At 36.6% G+C, this 25,973-nt stretch overlaps 2 long non-coding RNA genes across 2 annotated transcripts; one reads left to right on the top strand and one right to left on the bottom strand.

The window, feature by feature from the left end:
* Positions 1-3,304: 3,304 nt before the first annotated feature.
* Positions 3,305-7,716, top strand: LOC143676038 (uncharacterized). The gene is made up of 4 exons (XR_013171776.1): positions 3,305-3,412; positions 5,460-5,510; positions 6,111-6,242; positions 7,595-7,716. It is a non-coding gene; the product is annotated as an uncharacterized LOC143676038 (long non-coding RNA).
* On the bottom strand, positions 3,605-22,548 carry LOC143676039 (uncharacterized). Its single transcript, XR_013171777.1, has 4 exons — positions 22,330-22,548; positions 7,629-7,710; positions 6,090-6,140; positions 3,605-3,995 (listed from the first exon to the last, which is right to left on the bottom strand). It is a non-coding gene; the product is annotated as an uncharacterized LOC143676039 (long non-coding RNA).
* Positions 22,549-25,973: the final 3,425 nt, after the last annotated feature.

A 25,973-nucleotide genomic window follows, 5' to 3' on the forward strand; every position in this document is an offset into this window, starting at 1 on the left:
TTAGGAACATAATACCGGAAACATGGTGTAACATTAGAGCCAGACTGGAATCCAATCGACTCAATGTTAGAACACTGAGCCCTTTGCTAGCTTTCTCCCACATCAGTTCTTACTGAAACTAGGGCAGAACACATAGTCTGCAATAGGGGAACTCAAATGTCTCTCTGCTGTGGTTAGAAAGATCAAGCAGCTAGCAGAGATATGTGTGTTAGCTAAATGATCACAATGTGCCTTAGATTTGGTCCAGTCATTTTTATAATCCCTCGGAGTAATTCATAGTGTTCTAAGATTTATATACAAGAAAATTCCTTGTTTTCTATTGTTTGTGATAGACAAAGTAAAATAAAAGCAACCTAAATATCCATTAGTAGGGGATGAGTTAAATCCTATCGTAAATGTTTTTGAGGAAGTGAAATAAAGAAAAGCCAAACTAAAATGACAAATTTTAAAAAGGACTGAACCTATACACTTATATTTAGCTTGTTTCTTTCTTTCTTTCTTTTTTTTTTTTTTTGAATAAATTAGAATTAGAAGTACGGTTTGGTAATATTTCATGACACTGTAGCCATGTGCTCAGGAATGCTGGAGTCTCCATGAATAGGATACTTCCCTTATTTGACTGAGACTATACTTTGATTTATTTGTATCATAAGTCAGAAATATTAGTGAAGCAGGATAAAATAGGACAACTGTAAGTCCCTGGTTTCCTAGTCATCTCTGAAAGAGTTAACAGACAACTTCAAGTCCCTTGTTTCATATCTAGCTCCAAAGGAACTAATATAGAGCTGCAAACTTCAGTTACCAACTTCCTGAGACAAAAATTTCCCTAAAGCCCCCAAACCTCCCAGAACCACTGAAACCTCCCCAAACCATAAAAGCTTGTAAAATTCTGGGTCCAAAGCAAACTCTTAGTTAATAATAAGAACTATAGGGTCATAAAGATTGTTGACTAGTTTGCCCAAAGACAAATTTAAGCTATATGACAGCTAGTTATTGCCTCCTACAACGAAGAAGATACCTAGTATTCAAAGGTTCTTTGGAAACCCTCTACATACAAAACGTTCCTATAAAAAAAGCTGGCCCTCACTCTCTCTCAGCCCGACTCTGAAAGTGAAATCACTGCCTTCCTCACTGTAAGAGACACGACATCCAGGGGTGAAAGTTTCCCTAACAGCATGGGACATGACTCCCAGGGATGAGTCTGGCCCTGACATCATGGGATCAACAATTACATCCTGACCAAAAGGGGGAAAAGAAGTGTAACAAATAAAGTACAGTGGCAGAGAGAGCTCAAATAGTCAAGAGGCTACTCTGAAGGTTGCTCCTATGCAAGCTTCAGTTAGACATTGCTACCGATCATAATCTGCCAAGCCCCAACGAGGACCATTCCAGCCAATCCTAAAGAACACCTAGGGCAATTCCATAAGGGTTCCATGCACTAGAGTAACTTTCCAGAAACCTACAACCTCCAGATGAATCCCTGGACCAGGTAAGTTCTGAAACCTAGAAGACCCAGCCTCTCCAGAACATCAGATAGTTCCATCTCCCTACCTTATATTAGTGACAGACCCTCCAACATGAAAAAGTTAGAATGGCCATAGCCCAAACACCTCTAAAGAGAGGGATGGAAAGATCAAAGGTGATGGTGGGGTTATACAGAGAATATAGAATTTAACAGATGCATATGATTGTTGAATCATTAAATTGATATCTCTTTTAATCTCCAGTATCTTAGAGCAACTAGAAGTAAAAACCTAAAATTGTGGAACTGTAACCTATGCAAAACTCTGAAATATGTTCTACACCTAATTGTGGTGCTGTGCTTTGAAATTTCTTGCTTTTGTGCATATATGTAATTTTTTACAAAAAAAAATGATTGTACTGATAAAAAAATTAATCTTCTAACCTCTTGTATTCTGGAGCAGCTAGAAGGAAAAGTCTTAGAGGATCATATGGTAGCCCATGACAAACTTTGGGATCTGTCCTGTGATACCTGTTGAAGAGTGCTTTGAAAGCTATTACATTTTTCTTTCTTTGCCTTGAATATATGTTATATTATACAATAAAAAAGTTAAAAAAAACAAGCTGGCCCACTCCACTAAGGGCATGCCCCTCCCTTGGGCATATCCATGTTAACTTCTTTAACATATAGTCTCTCTTTTTTGATAAACTTTTCTTTTTAATATACCTTACTACTTCTTCCTGTGGCCGTCTCATCTCCCAATTCTTTTCATTTCGAGACTATCTAACTTGGATCTGGGCTCAGCTGGCACTATTGCCAGCAGGGCACCAGTTACATTAGGACATACAGTTTTACTTTCCCTTTGTTCCCTATTAAGTTGGGTCTAAAATATTATCTGTACATTTCCAATACATTGCCTGGATTTTTCAATTCACTACCAATTTATTGCTACTTGAGAGCAGTTGGGATAAACAGGGCAGGGTCATCTGAGATTTGCAAACTAAAAGTTCTATAGGTAGGCAACCCTGATGAAGTAGAGGTGGAAGATAGAGAGGAGTCTTAGGGGGAAATTGTGACTCTGAAGCAATATGCAATGACAGATCTCTTCCTTCCTTTGGGACACAGAGGTGTGGTTTTTCTGTATTGTTTTGTGGAATATAACACTCAAACAAGCATAATCTCTGAACCAACAGATCTCTTACCTCCTTTGGGACTTGGAGATGTGTTTTTTTGTATTGCTTTCAGGAAATATAACATTTCAACAAGCATAATTTCTGAACCAACAGGGACTTTTAACAAAGGATCAACAGACGTGACATGAAGCTCTGCAGCGTACCTCTTGCTTATGGCAAATAGACAATTGTCTCATTTATTTAGTCTCATCTGATTCTCCTGAGAAAGAGGAATCATTTAGTGACGGGGCAGGGAATTTCAGGTTCTAAGCAGGGAGGTTTTTTGAGGAATTCCTATTACACCTGCACTGAAAATCATCCTCCCTTCCCAGACAATGTTCCCAAGTGAATGGTACAATTAAGGAACAATGGAAATAAGAGTGTAATTTATTTTTAGCTTGGAGATTAACCAATAACACTTATAGCGGAGTTCTGGTAAAATATAGATTCAAGCATAAGCTTTAGTCTCCAATCTCAGGGAGGTTCTTAAATCATTGTATGTCTGATTATAATCTTGGTATTTTTACCACTTCCCATCTAGCTACATAATCAACAGTCCACTCAAAGTGTGCATGGAGAGAAAGAGCAAGCCTGGCCTGAGTGTGTCTACCATGGGCAGGACATAAGGCCAGAGAGCTCTGAGCATGGACCATCAGCCACTGGGGCCTAACGAACATCTGATCAGTTGGATTAGGAAACCCCCAGTCCTGGAGCACATGTTACAAGAAGAAGCTGACCATAAGACCAGATGCCCAGGAACACTTACCTCTGATGGCCAGTAAGACTTTGCATTTCCCTGTCAGACAGTTGGTGAAGAAGACTTAGGTACAGCAGACACATAATAGATACAGAGATAGAAATAGAATTATGACAGTGAAGAAACAGGAGCAACTGCCCCTCAGGGTATTGCAGTTGAATCAAAGTGAATGAGCCTGGAAGGAAGAGAAAATGAAGTAGTAATAAGGCAATTTTTTTATTGTCTGATCTCCATCATTGGTGCAAACGGTACAAATGTCTTTTCATGGAATGTTATTTCTTTTTCTCTCATGCATTACATATTTAGTTGTTGGGCACATATTCATGGATTACCCCTACATAGGGACACTTTTAGAAAAAGGTCAGTGCTGAGCTGCTGTCAGGGCTTTCTGGGTGATTGTTTTAGTTTATTGCCCCTTGGCATCATCAGGAATCATCCGTATTTACAGAGACAATTTTCATTTACCACTAAGCCTCACTCTGCCATGGCCGTTAATTAAACATCTCTTCTCTTCAAGATTGATGATGATGTTCCAAATCCACGAAATCCTTTCTGCAGTCCCACTGGTGTTATCTGCATCATTGCTGGGCATGTCATCAGTTTTCTGGCAAGTCATTATGTTTAGGGTTACTACTTCACGAATAATAAAGAGTGCCATTTGTACCCCTTAATCCCAGTCCAAGAAGGGGGTCCTGTTACCATGCTCTATTGTCATGGCCACAGCCAACTACATGATATTAAATTAATAAGGTTTAGTGTTTCCTTCGATAACTAGCATTGAAGAGGCTACTTGACAAATACATGAAAAAAACTAATTTATTTCCATCCCTTCATGCAATATAAAAAATGTCACGCATTGAGGTCTCCGATGCATATTCATTTCTGATTACAATCTCAGAAAGGAATGGAAGCAGTTTAAGTCAAATCACTGAAACATAGATACATAAAATGTTGTAGCTATAATAGGTTATCTAGTCCAACCACATCATTTTATGGATGAGGTCATTCAGAACCAGATAATTGAAGTAATTTTCTTATAGTCATAAGCTAATTACAAAACCCACACTCAAACTTAGGTCTCCTAATATTAATGCAATGTAAAAATGAGCATCTTTGTAAAGCAAAAACTAACATGAAAATTTTCTGTCTTTGGATTTGTACTCCTGATAAGCAACTACAGCTGTTTCTTATTTTGTTTATTTTTGTTCCTAAGCAAATAATCAGTTATTAATCTTTTTTTAACCAATTAAGCTATGGAATCTCATTAAAAGTAATGGTTTTTGTCCTGCTAGAATTTAATCTTCTTTTCTTTATTAAAATGTTTATTTTTAATACCTTAAAGAAAGACTGAAAGGGAGAGGAAGCAGTTCCAATCAAATTTAAGTAATCTGTTACTGAGTCATCTCCATTGTGGGTATTATCTTAATATCTTTTATGTCAAAGAAATTGTTTTTAACCATATTTCACAAATTGGAAATGCATCTTCTAAGCATAAGAAATGTCAAGCTATAGAATATGAAATGATGTATAAAAAACATTTTTCAACTTTATTTATAGAAGTCCTACTGAATTAGTAGTGTGTATAAGTGAGTTGTTCTGTGGAACTATTGTGGTTTCAGCCTAGTGAAAGCAGGCATCATGTCTATTATTTCTTGTTTTGTTATATAGCAAAGCAAATAGCAGAAACCCAGTAATAATCATCTTAGGATGAAAGAAAGAAGAAAAAGATCTGAAAATTATCTTATAGCTTTAGTCTGTAAGCTATAATAATCCTAAAATGATTATTACAGACTTATTATTATAGCTTACAGACTAAAGCTATAAGGTAATTTTCAGATCTTTTTCTTTTCATCAGCTGATTCTTTTTTCACATCAAGTTATACTTGGAAGCATGAACAAATTAAACAGATAAATCCGGAATTGTTCTGGTTTAATCATGAGGAGGCCGTCTTGAATGTCAACAACCATTCTTACTAGCATCCACTCAAAAGAGTATCTTTAGAAACCTTAGGACTCACGAGGGCAGATTTTGAAAATTAATGATTTAATCAAAATCTTAATTTTCTAGGTGAGGAAACTAAGGCCCAGTAACTCTAGGCAATTCTCCAAAACTTTATTGGTGAGTTGAATTTGTAGCATTTTACTCTTTATCATCTTCTGCCATACTGCCATTTTAAAGGGGAGTCTTGTTCCTTTTTGATATGAGTGCTGCATGTTTATAGCAAAAGAAATCAAACAGAACTGTTTTGTTTTGTTTTGGGTTAGACAACTTAAAGAGGATCAGAAGTTTTTGACACTGGTCACTGAAAAAAGTGAAAAAAAAAAAAAAACAAAAGTGAAAGCCTCAAGGGAAAGTGCAAGTAAGATGGTGATCGTAGGGACCCTCCCCATCTCAAGAGTCTCCTTGGGGTGTTTTGAGGGTATTTTTCAATAACTGAAACCTGGAAATATCATCATAATAAAATTAGAGTTAGGAATTATGTCTACTTCATGGCTATACTTACAAAACTACCAGAACTTGCCTTTAAACTTAATAGATTGGACATGGCTTGACATGGGCCCCTTTGTAACCTGAATATTTGCATAGAAGTATTCATGCATGGAAGTGAATTTGTATTGTAGCATAATTTTTAATTAAGAATAAAGAAAATCTCTATTATCTCCTTTATGTCCCCAATATATCGAAGAAATTACTCACTTTATCTCCCAAATTATTCAGGGTCATCACCACATGAAACCTAGAAAACAGCTTGTAGAAGACCAATTAAAGAAGGAAAATGAATTAAAGAAAATTAAAGAAAACACATAAAAAGAATAAACACTCAAGGATATTAAGCTCAAATATAAGCAGGTTAGTTTCATTGTATAATTGCCGGGATAATTCCTTTTTTAATAAACACAGGAAATATGCTTTATACATCATGTAGCAAATTATTATAATTATGCTGTTCTTAAGTAGCCAAATAATTAATATAGTAGTTCTCTTTCTATTGTTCTCTGTACAGAAGACTTTTTTCAGATTGCACAATGTGAAAATAATAACACACTCTTCAAACTCAAGGGATTAAATGACCTGTACAGATTTACGTGATGCTAAACTATCTGAGTGAAAAGTGAGATTCATTAAAACTTAATGAAAGACTCAGTGATGTTATAATCCACTTCTCCTAAAGGATACTGTTTTCAGTATCTTCTCCCATTAGAACTAGTATCTGGATTCTAAATACTGCACATTTACAATACAATTTAAGTGGCCTATGTGCTATGTAAGTTCTCTCCACTAAGAATTACAATTAAAATTATTATATAATCTAAAAACCAGGAATCTTTTCAGAAATGATGTTGCCTAAATTAAAACTTATGGTCTTTATCCTATTTAGAATTTTACTCAAACCCAAATCAGAGCTCATTATGCAGAGGAACTGAAGAAACAGCAGCATACTTTCCCTTTAAATAGCTGATAATTTTAATATAAACAAAGACGATTTCTCAGCAATTTCATTAGCAACAAATATAAAATGACAGAAATGATGACTAATTTTCCATTTAAGAGAACAAATTATTTTCAAGCACTTTTACTTTACATTTCTGATTTACATAAAAGCAATTAATATGTTAATTATAACAAATCCCATTGATATATTAACTTACACCTTATACACATTTAACTTATTGCAACTTTCTGTGTGTAGAAATCTATAAAAACTCATCTTTGTACTACTCTATATCCTGGACAGCACCTAATAATAATGATAATAATAAATGCCAACAATTAAATAAGAGCTTGCTATATGCCAGGCACTTAGTTAAACACCTCACTACAACATTATGTAGGTCTTCATTCAATAAAACATTTATGGCATTCCTGCCTCTGTTTTAAGTGCAATATTGAACTGAACAGATAAAGTTCCCACTCTCGTTGGGCTTAAACGCTGGTAGGTAATTATAAAGATAAGCATATGTAAGTTGTATAGAATAATAAGTATTAAGGGAGATGGATATACCTTTCTAAGGTAGGTATAATTATTGTCCCTATTTTACAAATGAGGGAACTGGAATTAAAGTCACTTGTCCCAGATGACAGCGTTAACAAAATTTAATTAGGAACTTCTCAAATTACAGAACCCACTCTCTTTAATCACAGTTCTTCATTGCCTTAGGCAAGTTAAAAATAATAGCTGAAATTACTTTCTATTAATTAAGATTTGTGGCTGATCAACCCATTCAAGAAAGATACATCCAGCACAGATCATGGCTCAGCAACTGAGGATGCAGAAAGGAATAAATGCGGGCTCTGCCTTCTTGTGTCTCATCTCCATCTGAGTTCAGAGGTAGTAAAAAATAAAAAGGATTATAGCACCCATATATTACTATTATATCACCCCGAGAGAAATATGAACATATACAGGAATATTGCATATTGCTTATGCAATAGCTAGGTATCTGGCACAATTCTTGCATTTTACTAATATTGTGTAGTTCCCATCTTCACAAGTTATTTAAACCTCTTATAAGCAAATGGGAACCAACAGAGTTCATGCAGGAATAAGTAAATGAAATATTACTTGATCGCAAAAGAACACTATTGGCAGGTAATATATTATTATTAATTATTTGTGCCTTGAGTAAGGAGGAGAAAGTGGAGGAGAGATAGGAGCTGGAAATATTATATTAGTAACTGGTTAAGTCTCCTCTCTTCATTTCAATCACAGGCTTTTTTCCAGCCTTTATTCCCATCTCTAAAGTCATCAAGGTCATTGTCTTAAAAATGTGCCTAAGTTCACGTTTGAAATTTTAACCAAGCCCTCACCCAAGAGCATACATTTTCAGGTCTAAAAATAGATTATTATTATGTAAAGATATGGGTAACTTTTTCATTTGTCCTTTCAGCATCATTGTCTACTAGTAACTTTTTTTAAAAGCCTAAAAGTTTGCAAACACACTTTAAATTCCCATCCAGCTATGAGTTTTAATTAATCCCTCCTCCTCCCAGGTTCTCTGCAACTCTACTTCACCTCATGAGATATGTTTGCTCAATGCTGTATTTTTTAAACAGGAAACATCCTTCTTATTTTAATCTCTCTTCCTCCCAGTTCTTTACTTGCACTGTTTGGATAAATAACTTCAACTTGAAGGGAATGATAAACATGGATCAAAAACAACAAAGGAAGCAAATTACTTCCCACCTACACTGCAGCATAATATAACTAATAATCTCCAAAGACATCCACCTGATTTACAGGTGCAAAAAAAAAAATGCCTGCCTCAGGGATATGTTTACTTTCAGAATGTGTATCTGGAACACTGAATATAAAAGAAATTAACTAGGTGTCTAGTTTCTTAATAATGTCATTTAAAATACACAGCCTGCACCAGTCCATGAGAGGATAAATGAGAGGTGGGATTATCTGAGAATGATACGGATGAGTTTTCTAAATCACACAATGACTGACAATTGCAGCCTTGTGTGGGACAGTGCGGTGAGCACAGATGCTGTAGAAAGCTGAAAAAACTAATCAGCTGAACTGGACCGGAGGGTTAAACCACCAAATTATTAGTTCATAATGAAATGATCAGATTTTTTCCCCTCACATTTCCATAACCTGGGGGTGAAAAACAACTTTTGAATATTAAAATGGCTTATGTTCTTTCCCCCCCAAATGTCTCTAAATCTTGAGTTGGCTGTTTTCCCTCAAAGGTCTCTAAATCTTGGGTGAAGATCTTCACACTTGTTTTACAGGAGAGTCAAAATAGGCTTTGCAGCCAACAAATTTACACCTAAATTTTAGGGCAGACCAAATTGTTGCTCTGGAAAGTTTGACATTCTACAGTAGATGTCTAGAGACTAACCTTGATGCCCTCCCTGGGACATAAATCCACAGGCAGATTTTAGATATCTGGCCACTCATCCCTCCACATCCTGCTCCCCTGCTCCCCTTGACTCCAAGCACTCTTTCCCCGCTGCCTTGTTCCAACCACACCAGCTTCTGTCCATTTCTCAGACACACCAAGCAACTTCTATCTCAGGCCTGGCCCTCTCTGTTCCCTTGGCCTAAAACCCCTCCCAAGGATCCTGCATTATTTAGTTTCTTCCTTCAGGCCTGTGCTCTAAAGATTACTTTACCCTGGAGACTTCTATTACCCCCATTAATTCTGTGCTCCACAGAAAGAAAATAAACTCACATAAATAAAATGTTTAAGGACCTGGGACTACATTTATAGTTAAAATGTAATGAAGACTAACAAAAAGGTGTTGCTCAGTATCACGGTTCCCATAAAGATCTAGATGTGGTCATGTGACCCCAGCATTTGGTGAGCACTTTTAATATCATTGGAATCTATTATAATATCAGAAACCTATTGCATAATAGGAGATGTTAAATATATATGACATATTAATATATGACATGAGTATGTATAATTTTATTTAATAATAATCTATTATATAACAGAAAATGAGTTGCTAGTTTACAGTTCTGAGGCTGAGAAAATGTCCCAATTAAAATAAGTCTATAGAAATATCCAATATAAGGTATCCAGGGAAAGATACCTTGGTTCAAGAAAACCAATGAAGTTCAGTTTCTCTTTCAAGCGGAAGGGCACATGGTGAATGCAATCAGAGTTTCCCTCTCATCTGGAAAGGCACTTGGTGAACACGGTCAAGGTTCCTCTCTCACCTGGAAGGGCACATGGCGAACACGGCATCATCTTCTAGCTTCTTCTCCTGGCTTCCTGTTTCATGAAGCTCCCCAGGAGGCATTTTCCTTCTGCATCTCCAAAGGTCGCTGGCTGGTGGACTCTGCTTCTTGTGGCTATGTCATTCTGCTCTGCTCTCTCTGAAGCTCTCTCTTTCTCCAAAATGTTTCCTCTTTTATAGGACTCCAGAAACTTATCAAGACCCACCCAAATGGGTGGAGGCATGTCATCACCTAGTCCAGCTTAACAACCACTCTTGATTAAATCACATCTCCAGCGAGATGATCTGATTACAGTTTCAAACATACAGTATTGAATAGGGATTATTCTGCCTTTATGAAATGGGATTTATATTAAAACATGACTCTTCTAGGGTCCATACATCCTTTCAAACCAGCACAATAATGGAGTCCTGGTATTACCTAGTCATAATTATCAAATATTTACGTACTACACATAGTATTACTATTTTAATATAATAAACTATGGCAGCTATCATGCTGAAGCAATCTGGTGCAGTGCTTGAATGTTAAAATGCATTTCAAATATTGCAAAGTCCAAATATAGTCCCAAGATATTTGGGATTTCATTGAATTTTTATCTTTTAATGCATCATTTGAAAAATCACTATCAAGAACCCTGCAATTTTAGCCTATTTAGCTAACAGTGTAGCCTGCAACTGATTGACTGACACTGACAAAAGACAAGAAATTTCCAGGTCAGAGGCAATGGAGTTTATTAGTCACAGCAATAGCAATAGCTATAGTATCATCATTTGCTGATTTGCACTGATCCCTTGAACCCTAATTCCCACAGGGCAATGCAGAGAGGTCAGGCACCATCTGCACACACATCTCACACACAGTGAGCTCCATCACAGAAGAAAAGCACCAATCTTAAAGAACCCAAATATTGTGTAACAGGCAATAAGCCCGTCTAACATTTGCCAGATAGGAGACATTGTCTTGATTATACGAGACAGTAAACAAATCTATCCTTTGTTTTGAAAGGAAGTTCTAGTTGTATATACTCTTTATATATACAAGCATTTTTTAAAAATAGTTTGGTATATACATACATTCATCCATTAATTTGGTATTTATAGGATACCTCCTAGGTAATCGATCCTGTTCTAGGAACTGGGATTGATCAATTAATAAAACAGGCAAAAAAAAAAAACCTCTGCCTTCCTTGAGCTTATATTTGGGTGTGGGATGAGGAAATGAAATAAACATAGTGCAAATCAGCAAATGCTGATGCTATACCTACTGCTATTGCTGTGACTAATAAGTAGATTATAAAGTGTATCAGAAGATAATTGGGTTACTAAAGAGAAAATTCAGCAGAGTCAAACAAAGAGGCCATGTTGAGAAGGTGACTGAAGGCAAAGTCAGAACCTTAGTCATGTAGACCTCTGAGAGAAGTGCCGTCAAGGCATCTGACATCAAGGAATCTTCACGAGTGCCCTGAGATGGAAGCATACTTAGCATGTTCAAAGAAAAGTGAGGGGCCAGAGGGGAGGACCTGGAACCAGCAAGGAGGAGAGTAATACCAGATGAGTTTACACAGGTAATGAGGGTGAGAGGTAGAAGAACACACCAGGAAAGGACTTTGGAGCCAAAGGACTTTAGCTTTTATTCTGAATGAAATGGGGAATTGGGGAATGATTCTAAGAAGAGATCTGTCATGATGGAAATCAGGAAACCAGTTCTTAGTTGGCTTTTATTTTTTTTTTTGGTAGATATTTTTATTCATTTATTCATTTATTTATTTTTAATTTTTTATTAATTAAAAAAAATTACAAGAAACACAAACATTCCCAACACATACACTCAGCAATTCACAATATCATCACATAGTTGCATATTCATCATCATGATCATTTCCCAGAACATTAGCATCAATTCAGAAAAAGAAATAAAAAGACAACAGAAAAAAAAAATTTTACGTGCCATACCCCTTACTGATCCCTTTCATTGATCACTAGCATTTCAAACTAAATCTATTTTAACATTTGTTCCCCCTATTATTTATTTTTATTCCATGTGTTCCTCTCATCTGTTGACAAGGTAGATAAAAGGAGCATCAGACACAAGGTTTTCACAATCACACAGTCACATTGTGAAAGCTATATCATTATACAATCATCATCAAGAAACATGGCTACTGGAACACAGCTCTACATTTTCAGGCAGTTCCCTCCAGCCTCTCCATTACATCTTGGATAACAAGGTAATATCTACTTAATGCATAAGAATAACCTCCAGGATAACCTCTCGACTCTGTTTGGAATCTCTCAGCCATTGACACTTTGTCTCATTTCACTCTTCCCCCTTTTGGTTGAGAAGGTTTTGTCAATCCCTTGATACTGGGTCTCAGCTCATTCTAGAGTTTTTCTTGATCCCTTGATGCTGAATCTCAGCTCATTCTGGGATTTCTGTCCCACGCTGCCAGGAAGATCCACACCCATGGTAGTCATGTCCCACATAGTCAGGGGGAGGGTGGTGAGTCTGCTTGCTGTGTTGGCTGGAGAGAGAGGCCACATTTGAGTAACAAAAGAGGTTCTCTTGGGGGTGACTGTTAGGCTTAATTTTAAGTAGGCTTGACCTATCCCCTGTGGGGTTAAGTTTCATATGAACAAACCCCAAGACTGGGGGCTCAGCCTATAGCTTTGGTTGTCCACACTGCTTATGAGAATATCAAGAATTCAACTTCGGGAAGTTGAGTTTTCCCCCGTTCTCACCATTCCCTGAAGGGGACTTTTTAAATACTTTTCCACTCACTGATCAAATCACTCTGGGATTCATCAGGGCATTACCTGGACAAACCAACAAAATCTTGTGTCCTATACAAAGTTCCATGTACTTAAAGTGTTCAATCAACTATCTACATAAGTTATATTAGCAGATGCACTAGTCAAAGTATAGATTTGTACCAAATAAACATTTTTTGCTCTAGTCTCACACAGTTGAAATTTTAAAATATTAAGTACCATCTATTTCCAGCACACTGCAGTAATGACATTCTTTTGTTCTTCCTCATGCAAAAACACCCTTCAAATTTGTACATTTAGTCACTATCATTATCACTGTAAGCATTCCTAGATTACACCATCTCAATCTTTATCATTTATCTTTCTTTTTGATTTCATTTATGCCCCAGCCCTCCGCCCTCTATCATTTTCATATGCAGCTTCATTCAGTGTTTTAACATAATTGTATTACAGTTAGATAATATTTTGCTTTCCATTTCTGAGTTTTTATAGTCAGTCCTGTTGCACAATCTATATCCCTTCAGCTCCAATTACCCAATATCTTACCCTATTTCTATCTCCTGATGGTCTCGGTTACCAAGGAAATATTCCAAGTTTATTCACTAATGTCAGTTCATATCAGTGAGACCATACAGTATTTGTCCTTTTGTTTCTGGCTAATCACACTCAGCATAGTGTCCTTAAGGTCCATTCATGTTGTTACATACTTTATAACTTTATTCTGTCTTACAGCTGCATAATATTCCATCTTACATAAATGTCACAGTTTGTTTAACCAACTGTCTGTTGATGGACATTTTGGCTGTTTCCATCTCTTGGTAATTGTTAATAATGCTGCTATAAACATTGGTGTGTAAATGTCCATTTGTGTCCTTGGCCTCGTGTCCTTTGAGTAGAGACAGCATATAGATGGGTCCAGTTTTTTAATCCATTCTGCCAGACTATGTCTTTTGATTGGAGAGTTTAATCCATTAACATTCAAGGTTATTACTGCATGGGTAGTACTTTCTTCCACTATTTTGCCTTCTGGATTTTATATGTCATATCTAATTTTCCGTCTTTTTACCTTTACTCATAGTCTTCCTTTCTACACTCTTCTCCACACCTCTCTCTTCTGTCTTTGTATCTGTCTCTAGTGCTCCCTTTAGTATTTCTTGCAGAGTTGGTCTCTTGGTCACAAATTCTCTCAGTGATTTTTTGTCTGAAAATGTTTTAATTTCTCCCTCATTTTTGAAGGACAATTTTGCTGGATATAGAATTCTTGGTTGGCAGTTTTTCTCTTTTAATAATTTAAATATATTATCCCACTGTCTTCTTGCCTCCATGGTTTCTGCTGAGAGATCTGTGCATAGTCTTATTGGGCTTCCCTTGTATGTGATGGATTGTTTTTCTCTTGCTGCTTTCAAGATCCTCTCTTTCTCTTAGACCTCAGACATTCTGATTATTAAATGTCTTGGAGTATGTCTATTTGAATCTATTCTCTTTGGGGTACACTGCACTTCTTGGATCTGTAATTTTAAGTCTTTCATAAGAGTTGGGAAATTTTCAGTGATAATTTCCTCCATTAGTTTTTCTCCTCCTTTTCCCTTCTCTTCTCCTTCTGGGACACCCACAACACGTATATTTGTGCGCTTCATATTGTCTTTCAATTCCCTGAGTCCCTGCTCATATTTTTCCATTTTCTTCCTATAGTTTCTGTTTCTTGTCGCATTTCAGATGTTCCATCCTCCAGTTCAGAAATCCTACATTCTGTCTCTCGAAATCTACCATTGCAGGTTTCCATTGTTTTTTTCATCTCTTCTACTGTGTCTTTCATTCCCATAAATTCTGTGATTTGTTTTTTCAGACTTTCAGTTTCTTCTTTTTGTTCTTTCCTTGCCTTCTTTATATCCTCCCTCAATTCATTGATTTGGTTTTTGATGAGGTTTTCCATGTCTGTTCGTACATTCAGAATTATTTGTTTCAGCTCCTGTATGTCATTTGAATTGTTGGTTTGTTCCTTTGACTGGGCCATATCTTCAATTTTCCTAGTGTGACTTGTTATTTTTTGCTGGCCTCTAGGCATTTAATTACCTTGATTAGTTTATTCTGGAGATTGCTTTCACTTCTTTTATCTAGGGTTTTCTTGCTGGATGAATTTGTTGTCTATCTGTTCTTTGACATTCCGTTTAGCTTTATCTGGACCTTTAGCTTAAGTTTTGTTTAACAGAGGAGAATTTTTCAGTTCTTGTTTTCTTGTTTCTTGTCCTGCTTGTGTGGTGCCTTCCCCCACACACACACTTAGGAGGGTCTACTTAGATATTATAGACCCCAGCCAGATTTTCCCAGACCAAACTGGCCTCCTATCAGGAGGAAAGAGTCACCTGCATCGGTTTTCCCTGAGGGTGAGACCCAGCAGTTTGAAAGACTTTCCTGTGAAGTCTCTGGACTCTGTTTTTCTTATCCTACCCAGTATGTGGCGCTTGTCTGACTGCAGGTCCCACCAGCATAAGATGATGCGGTACCTTTAACTTTGGCATGCACCATGGGGGCATGGTGGAACAGAGGAGAGGTTGTAGGCTGGTTTTAATGGCTTCAAATTACCAAGCCCTGGTGTCTGAATTCCTTGATGGAGGGATTCCACCTGGGTGGGGCTTCACCCCTCCCCTGGGGAAGGCACAGGCTCCAGATAAGCCCCCCAAAAATCTCACTTCTGCCTATGCCTGGGGCAGTTACAGCCTGAAAAGGCCTGCCGCTGTATCCAGAGGCAGTCAAGCCTTTGTAGAAACACAGCCACTAAAAACCTCTGTTTCCTTCTCTTTTTTTTTTCCCCCTTTTTCTGTCAGTCCTGCCCCCTTGGCGCCGGGGCAAAAATGAGCAACCTCCACTTTGATCAGGTTCACCTAAGCTGGGGGCCTATTTTTAGTAGTCAGAATTTGTTAGTTAGTTCCACAATTGGCGTTTGATTGTGCCCAGTCCCTGCTGCTGGTAAAGTCCTTTCCTTTCCCCTCTGGGCACTGGCCGCCATGGCTTGGGGAACTCACAGTTCTGGGGGGTACTCGCAGCCAGTCCAGCTGGTCCAGACTGGGGTACGCTGTGTGTCTGGTCACTGACGTGGCCCCAGGAGCTGTTCTGTACTGTTTGTGGTTATTTAGTATTTGTTCTGGAGGACGAACTAAAATGTGCACATTGTTAAGCCACCATCTTGACCCGGAAGAGCTCTCTTAGTTGGCTTTTGCATCCTTATTTATGGGGATGAAAGTATGCCTGAAGCACTTGTGGGGCCACTGAAGTTTCTAGCAATTTTTATATATAATTAAGAATCAAGACTTCAAGACAAAGTCTTCTGCTTCTAGTACCTCTGCTAAAATATTTAATTTTTTTATTAGGGAAGTTATAGATTTACAAAAAGATTATGCAGATAATATACAGAGTTGCCATATACTCCTCCCACCCTGATATTAACACTTTGCATTAGTGTCGTACCTTTGTTACAGTTGATAAAAAAATAGTATAATTACTGACTATAGTCCATAGCTCACATTAACATGCATTATTTTTCCCCAAATACCACCTTACTATTAACCTTGCATTATTGTGATATATTTGTAATAATTCATGAAGAACATTTTTCTAATGGTTCTATTAGTTATAGTCCATCATTTACAGTATGGTTCACTGTATTGTGCAGTCCTATGTTTTCTTTTGATTTTTATCCTAATAAAATTTACATGACCCCAAATTTCCCCTTTTTAACCATATATATATATATATATATATATATATATATAATTCAGCATCATTAATTACATTAACAGTGTTGTGCTACCATCACCACCATCCTTCTTTACAGTCAACCCAAATAAAACTTCTGTACAATTAGAGCATTAAGTCTCCATTCCTGACCCCCAGCCCAGCCCCTGGATTCTGACTCTATGAGTTTGTTTATTCTAATTATTTCATATCAATGAGACAATACAATATTTGTCCTTTTATGACTGGCTTAATTTACTCAATATAATGTCTTCAAAGTTCATCTGCATTGTCTCATGAATCAAAACTTCATTTCTTTTTAATGACGAATAATATTCCATTGTATGTATATACCATATTTTGTTTATTCATTCCTCAATTGAGGGACATTTGGGTTGCTTCCATCTTTTGGTAATTGTGAAGAATGCCGCTATGAACATCAGTGTGAAAATATCTGTTCAAGCCCCTGCTTTCAATTCTTTGGGGTATATACTAGTAGTGGGATTACAAGAGCATACGGTAATTCTATATTTAGCTTTCTAAGGAACTGACAAACTGTCTGCCACAGCAGCTGCACCATTTTACATCGCTGTTAGCCGTGAATGAGTGTTCCTATTTCTCCACATTTCTCCAACACTTGTAATTTTCTGTGTTTTTTTTTTTAATAGTAGCCATTCTAATGGGGGTAGAATACTTCCCTAGAAGATAATGTTGAGCATCTTTTCATGTGCTTTGTAGCCATATCCTCTTTGGAGAAACATCTATTCATGCCTTTTGACCATTTTTCATTGAAGTGTTTGTTTTATATTATTGAGTTGTAATATTTATATATATATATAAATATTTTATACAGTTTATATATATGCATATCTGGTTTCCAAATATTGTTTCACTCTTAAATAGACCTTCAAAATATTAGAGCAAGAATTTTCGGGATAATTGCGAAACAGCATATTGCTCATTTCAAGGAAAAGAGATACCTAACTTATTGAGATTCTATGCTGTTTATTCCTAAGCTGGTCAAGAAAATACCATGAAATTGTGTTAAATAATAGGAATTTATTTGCTCATGGTTTGAGAATGGGAAAAAAAATCTAAATGAAGACTTCATTTAGGTGATGCTTTATTCCCAAAGACTGGTGTTTTGGCTGGCTGCCAGCGGTTGTGGGCCCATACCTGGTCACATGACAAAGCACGTGACGCCATCTTCATCTCCTGATCTCTCCCTTCTCTTCTAGGTTCCATGGATATTCAGCTTCTTGCTTCCTCTTTCTGTCTAAATTTCATTCTGCTTAGAAAGGACTCCAGTAATAGGATTAAGACCCATCTTGAGTGAACTCGCCACACCTTAACTGCTTGTAAAATTTCCTACCCACCATGGGTTCACACACACAGGAATCCATTCAACTTCAAGCCATCACCATGCTCTAGGGGGTCTGTTGACATTTCCTTAGTTATGATTACCTTGTTATTATGGAACTGCCCTGAGAAGAAGATAGAATGCACATATGTACTGAGGAAGAAACTGTTTCCCACAAAGAGGGTAAGCAACTTTGCCTAAATTCAGAATACCATGGTCGCTATGATAGGAACACAGGCACCCCTAAGCTCTTAAGGTGAGGGTGTGTTTAGAATAGAAGTATTTTCTTGCCCCTCATAGACTATGGAAAGCAGGCCCAATTGTAGAAAATTTGCTCTATTAGTCTTCTCTTGCCACTCAAGATGATCCAATTTCTGACTCAAAGCCAAAACAGATAGCTTTGTTGATGACGCAGAAAGAGAAGGAGTGGTCCTGACAAGTGTATGGAAACTGTGTTAGTGTCCTTCATTATTGAAATAGTGTCTGCAATTAATATGCTTGGGTGTGTCAAAATTCCTTTGCTCAGATTGGTGCATTTTGTTCCAAGTGTTTCAGAATATTTGTTGGCTAGCCTTAAAAAGTAGTAAAATCAGGAAGCCATAAGAATAAGGAAAGAATAAGCAAAAAAGGGGGGAGGGAATAAAAATGAAGGATGCATTTGCAGAGGGAAACAGCTAAATAACTGATTAGTTTGGGATTTACTGATGCTAATAAAAAGAGAAATAAGGACTACAGGTTTATTAGAGGGATTTTATAAGATGAAAGAATCTTGGAAAATAAAATGGAAGATGAGAAAGTAGGGTGTGAGGACCACAATGAAACTTTTCTTGAAGACATTAAAAGGAAGCCATTCTACCTCACAGCCACTAAAATAGCTTTTAAAATAGAAAATAATAAGTTCCAGCAAGGGCGCAGAAAAATAAGAACCCTCATACATTGCTGGTGGGAATGTAATATGGTGTGGCCACTTTGGGAAACAGTTTGGCAGTTCCTCAAAAAGTTAACATAAGACTACCACATAACCTGGCAATCCTACCTCTAGATATGAATCCTAGGGACTTGAACAGATATATATACACCAATATTCATAGCAGCATTATTCCACCAAAAGGTGGAAGAAACCCAAATAACTATCAGCAGATGAACGGATAGGCAAAATATGGTATATACATACAATGGAATATTATTCAGCCTTAGAAAGGAATGAAGTCCTGACACATGCCATTACATGGATGAACCTGAAGCTATCGTGTTGAATGAAATAAGTCAGACACAAAAGGACAGGTTTGTATAATTCCAGTTATATGAAATAGCTCAAATATGCAAACTACAGGTTATACAGGATGGGGCAGGAATTGAAGAGTTAATGCACAATGTATGTAGGGGTTCTGTTTGGTGTGATGGGAAATTCTGGTAATGGATGGTGATGAGGGTAGCACAATATTATGAATGTGATTAATCCCACTGGATTGTACGCTTGAAAGTAGTTGAGATGGGAAAGCTTAAGCTAAATATATGGTTCACAATTAAAAAAAAAAAAAGCTGCTAAAGGGACAATGACAATGAAATGCAACACATGATCCTGGACAGAATTTAATCATGAAGGAGAAAAGGCCCAAAACACCACTACTGGGATGTTTGGAACAAACTGGATTATAGATTTTATATCAGTGTTAAAGTTCTTAAATTGATCACTGTACTTAATGTGATTGCAGAAGGGAATATTCTTACTCTTAGGAAATGGACATGGAAATATCATGTGTTCAAGGAATATAATTTGCAGAACCTACTCTCAAATTTTTATAAAGTAGAGAGATAGCTAGATAAATAGATGATAGAAGCATAGGTCATGCATTATACCTGTGTACATAAATATATATGTACATGCATAGGTGTATAGATACATAGAATAATACAGCAAATGTGGCAAAATTAAAATCGGTGGATGGGGGTATCTGGAAGCATGTATTTGAGTTCTCTGTATCCATTTTGTATTATTTTTGCAACTATCCTGTAAGCCTGAAATGATTTCAGATTAAAAATTTTAAGAAAAAATAATGGAAGGCATTAATATAGGCAATAAAAATTGGACATATAAGGGAACAGCATAGGAAAATCCCAAGCATTCAAAATAGAGGGCATTTTGGAATGAGCCGTATGTGACTGACCCTGATGATCTTCCCCAGAGGCCCATGATGCAGGAATCAGAGCAAAGCACAGCACTTGAGAAAGAGCATGTGGGCTGTACCCAGGGAGCTGAAACAGGGCATTTTGGCTCAGGAGTGACAAGGCTCAGGAGATACGGGAGTCTAGCCAGGGACAAAATAAGTGCATTTACCTAAAGAGGAGAAGCAAACCCCTTCCTTGTGACTTTCACTTCATTGACCCATTATTATTCCAAGGGCAGGAAAGCCAGGATTTTACTCGTGAAATTCACCACATTGCAACTAAGGTTTTCTGAGTCATTTGGAATTCCTTCTCTACTCAGACTCTTAACTTGAAACTGTAGGAAATTCTTGCCTAGGCAACAGAGCTTTTTATTTACAAGGAAATCCATGAGTTTAGCAATGTTAAAACCCACACCTACAAATTCTAACACGATTATAAGCTGCATTTGTAAATAAGAGTAGTGATTTCTTTGAAAAATGCTTCTTATGAAATTATGTCGGATCAATGCCATTCTTTGCCAAAATATTTAGAAATATACTTATCACATACAATTACATAAGTGAATAGTTCTCTTCCAGAAGTTTCTGAGTTAGAAAGGAAGCTACGCAGGATGGGCAATTGCTTTTGATTCATAGTTTAGGAAAGAAAATCTGTGACAAGGGAATGACAGTCCATGCACGGAACACCATAGAGAAGTCATAAATTAAACAACTTCTAAGTGTTTCACTCTTTAAAGGTCACAAGCTGCTCATTCACAATTACAGCGATGCAGACTGTTCATTTCGTCATTAGACCCTTTTCACTGCTTCCTCTCATTACGTCTGAGAACTTGTCAACTGCCTTCTCTCCGGTTCCTCCTTTTAATTTTTTTATATGATCTCATGCTTTCAACTGTGGTTCTTTTGTCACAATGATTTTGAAAATTTCTAACTTCCTTAACCTTTTATTCTTTCATTTTTTGACTTCTTTATCTAATTTTTTTCCTTACATGTACTGGTGCATAACATACAGCTTGGTGTATTGAAGACTCAGAAAATCTCAATGATGAAATAGAACTAAATGGTTCATAACAGTAACAATCCCCCAAAAGAAACCCCTTTCATTCATAAAAGTTCTCAGAAGCAAACATTCCTCTGAGCCATTAGATTCCATAATTCTAAGTAATACATGAAAAATATTATCTTTTAGCTCATCATTTTAAATATCTAGCATCTTCCTATTTTGCTAAATGAGATTTTTAGTTTTTATACAGGCAACCTTTTCTCATGCCTTCAGATTCCCAATATACCCACTTCCAACTGTTTGCTTAAATCCTTACTCAGTGCTTTCATTATTAACCCTGAACAGAGAGTGCAGTTTGTTGAGCCAAGAAACATTATGTTTAAATGTCCTTGCCTCTATGACTTCTCCCCCTAAAATTCATAGTAGTCTTATTTTTTATTTGCAGACATTTATTTGAAGTGTCTTATCAGAACTTCCCTTAGCTTTGTACAATATCTATCAAAACAAGTTCCGTACCATTAAATTCGTCAGGCAGTCTGAACTCCCCCCCATCTCACCTCCCAGACATCTCCCTCAGGCACTTCTGTCTGCCTGAACCAGTCTGGACTATTTGCTCTCTAGGTCTGATGTACAAACAGATCATCTGGCAGCCTCCTGAAAAAAAATTCACCAGAAAAAAATTTGGGAGAATTTGCATATCTAAATGTTTGAATATATTCTGAAAATCGGAATCACTTTTTTTGATTATTAGTAGATGATAGTATTTTAACTTTTCCTGCAGTTTACTGAAATTTAAGATAATCATTCCTTGGTTATATGTCTTTTTATAATTCACTTTCAATCACTTTCATCCTGTGTCTTCAATTATGGAAAATTCTCTTTTATTAAATCTGTGTTCATTACTTCTCCACCATTATCTCTGTTCCCTCTTTCTGTTACTTCTGCTTGCTACATATCAGACCTACGTCTTCAATTCTCTAATAGTCTTATCTTTTTGTTAGAAAAAAATGTAAATGTTATCTTTTAATGCCATTGCTGACTATTTTATCTCAGCAACATTTTTTTCTATTTCCAAAAGATTTTACATATTCTCTCATAGTTTCTTAGTTCTAATCTTCATTCTTGTTTCATAGACGCAGCATCTTATTTTATTATACCTTAGTGGATAGTAATTATAGTCTCTTCAATATTTCCTTCTACACTTACCTTTTCTCTGTATTTTGCAAGTATATTTCAGTGTTTATTTATTTCAGTCTTTCTTACGTCAGAGGCTGTCCTTAAAGTCAAAAGTTCCTAGGCCATCTGCTTCCTTTGTTGACTCTGAGATCTCTGGCATTGCTTTAGGCTGTATCGATCTCCAAAGCATTTTCTCTTTTACAGACTCTAGGAATCTAATCAAGACCAACCTAGAATGGATGGCGTCACACCTCCCTCTAATCAAAAGATTACACTCACAATTGGGTATGTCATATCTCCATGGAAACAATCAAAAAGATTCCACCCAGCAATACTGAATGCATATTAAAGGACATGGCTTTCCTGGGGTACATAATAGCTTCAAGCCAGCCCCAAATGGAAATATTCTCTTTTAAATAATCAGAAAACAAGGATTGATGGAGCACAACCTGAAATTTCTTAGATAAGAAAGTAGGAAATAAAGCCCTTGACCCTGCTAGGAAGCTTAGAGAACAGAAAGGAGAGAAGAAAAATGGCAGATATCTTTTCTATGGGATCATCATTAAACACACTTTCCTCTAAAGAGAGGTTATTGAACATTTCTATTTATACTACATCAAAGCCTTCATCTGAGAGCATGCCTAAATCTATAAGAGAAAAAGGCAGATGTACACGTGGATCAAGTTGCTTCTTTGAAGGAAGAATATCTCAATTTGAACCCTCCATGAGCAAAAGAGTTTTTTTGTCTTTATTGAAAATATAGATAACATTGCAATAAAATATCCCCAAATTCTCTCTCTTCCACCTTGAAATGTCTCCATATCTTTATATCCTATCTACTGGCTAGGTTTAATGCCTGAACTTGCAGTGTTTATTCTTCTCTGGCTTCTTTATTTCTTTTTAAGGAGCTTGCCCCCTCTCTCGTTTGCCTCTGTATCTTCATCCTCTTGACTGACTCCTTGTGCAACCCATACTCATGCTTAAGTCTCCTCTATATGGAAGAATATATTTTAAACCAATTTTTAATCTGATTTCTTCTTCAATCTTCTATGTTTCTAATGAGAAGTAAAGGGAAAAATAATATTATAAAATTTATGATCCCTCATTTCATAACAACTACTTTCAAGACATTTGGGAAGTTATTTAGCCTCTCAAAGCTTCAGTTTCTTTCTCTATAAAATGAGAATGAAAATAGCATGTACTTATTGAGTTACTGTAAAAACTGAATGAGACAGTACATAAGAAGAACTTGGGAGACTTACTAACAAGTATATTAAGTATTCAATAAATATTTAAAAGATCTTTGGCTTTTGCATTCAACACTTAAAGAACAATAATAACTTCCTAATTTTTTTCTTGATATTTATCTTCTTCCTGTTTGTAGCCTTTGACAATTTGACCACACCATTTTAATCATATCTCTCTCTCCTTATCTCTCGCTTTCTCTTTCTGTCCCTTTCTCTTGTAGCACTTATCACAGCAATAATGGAGTAAACAAATCTGTATTTAAATAAAATGAACCAATTACTATTCAAAGCAGAGATAAATTTTCTTCCAACCTGAGACAAGACAAATAGAAGTGTTAAGACAGTGCTAATATAGACTCACAACAAAAGAACAAGTGAAAATATAGTGAGTTGAAAAAAGAGTATATTTAGTGTTCAAATTTTACAAGGGAAAAGGGTTCACTAAATTATTTTGGAAGCACAGGTATAAGAAATATTTAAAAAGGAGAGAAAGCACAAACCTCACCACTTAACAAAACAGGGAGTTAAATTATATGACAATAAGAGACAGTAGTGCTGAAATATAGCCTGTTCTATACAATATGTTTACCATGTATTGAGAGAGATTTTTTGATAGGAAGAACAATAATAAGCAGATTAAATAATAATAATAAGCAGATTCACTCTTCATTCCAATTCCACCCTCCAGCCTACCCATTTTGGTGCAAATTTTTATCATAGATTTTAAATCCAACTTGTGCATGTACAATAAGCTCTCAATTACTCAAGGATGGGTGCTCCAAATTGGAGGATTATCCATGCATTTTGCTTCTTCCCTCTTCCTCCTGTTTGTAATTTGGTTGTTCGTTAGCACAGGTTTGAAAGGTTGGAAAGAAGATGGAATCTCAGCCAGTCAATTTTGCTGCTTGTTAGTGGTGCTTGTCAAATGCTTCCTGGGTGAAAAGGATGAAACAAATGGAGGGAAAAAGCTTCTGAGCTCTATGGATTTTATTTTGTCAAGTCATCTCTGCTCCCATTAGCATGGATAATTGAGATTTGGCTGCATTTGTTCCTATGTAATCAGATAATCTGGAGGGAAATGAGCATTTGATTCCTGTATGTCTTTATTTAGAAGTTTAGAAAGAGTATCCTCAGAAGCATTATGTTGCTTAATTCTGAGCAAACTAGAAGGGGAAATGAGAAGCACTAATGAAGATATTTGTTAGTTCATTATTGAGAAAAACTCAGTTATCAGAGAATTGAAAGCAAGCAATTTTCTTGGTCTCAGGGAAGACCCCAGGAGAAAGAAAAATACATTTGGAATCTAACTAAAGAAACATTAAAAGCATAAATTAAGTATGAGATTCATTTACAGCCTACTCAAAAACATTTTATACATTAGGATCCAATTTTTCTCACTTCACAGGAATCATATAAAGATGTACGGTACCATATGTCAAAGGACTCGGTAAATTAAAATGCTCTGTATTTGTGAATTCAGACAGTTTACACCTGAAATATTATCATGAATTATTTTAATATATGACCACCATCATGTGTTTTGAGTCTTGGTGCTCTATTCCCAGGGCCAGTGGTATGTAAGTAGCAGTGAACCTGAATGCACCATGTTATTTTCCTACATGTCAAATATATTACCTTGTGCTGACTTTAAACTGTTATGTACCCCCAGAAAAGTTATGTTCTTCAGATCCAATCTGTGAGGGCAGACCTACTGCTGAGTAAGATCTTATGATTAAATTGTTTCCATGGAGATGTGCCCCTGCCCATTCAAGGTAGGTCTTAATCCACTTGGTGGAATCTTTTAAAAGAGCCAAGAGATTTTAGAGAAGCTAAAAAAATAAAGGCCATTAGAGAGCAAGGAGGAGACCATAGACATTTGGAAACAGAAAATGTCCCAGGAGATGCTAATCTAAGAGATGAAATCCAGAATTTGCCCTGGGGAAGCTAAGAGAGGACCCATAGACGCTTACAGAAAGAAAATGCCCCAGGAGAAACAGAAGAACACACAGGAGCTGAGACAGCCAGTTTGGAAACCAACCCAGGAGAGAAGATCTAACAGACATCACCATGTGCCTTCCCATAGGACAGAGTAACCCCGGTGCGATCAGCCTTTCTTGAGTGAAGGTGTCCTCTTGTTGATGCCTTAATTTGGACATTTTCACCCTCATAGAATTGTAACTTGTAACTTAATAAATCCAATAAATCCCCTTGTAAAAGTCAATCAATTTCCTGTATATTGCGTTCCAGCAGCTTCAGCCAACTTAAACCTAAGAGCATCTGTAGATGCTTGATGTCCATTGGAAGCTCCAGGCTTACATGCTCCTTGATATTCTTGAATTCAGGAGGAGGCAAACCTCCCAGCAGCTACACAGTAAGTAGAAATGGCACTGATTGTCCTTCTTGTAGGACCCATTTTTGGGGCAATAA

This window comes from Tamandua tetradactyla, chromosome 3 (assembly GCF_023851605.1).
Source record: "Tamandua tetradactyla isolate mTamTet1 chromosome 3, mTamTet1.pri, whole genome shotgun sequence".
Classification (NCBI taxonomy): domain Eukaryota; kingdom Metazoa; phylum Chordata; class Mammalia; order Pilosa; family Myrmecophagidae; genus Tamandua; species Tamandua tetradactyla.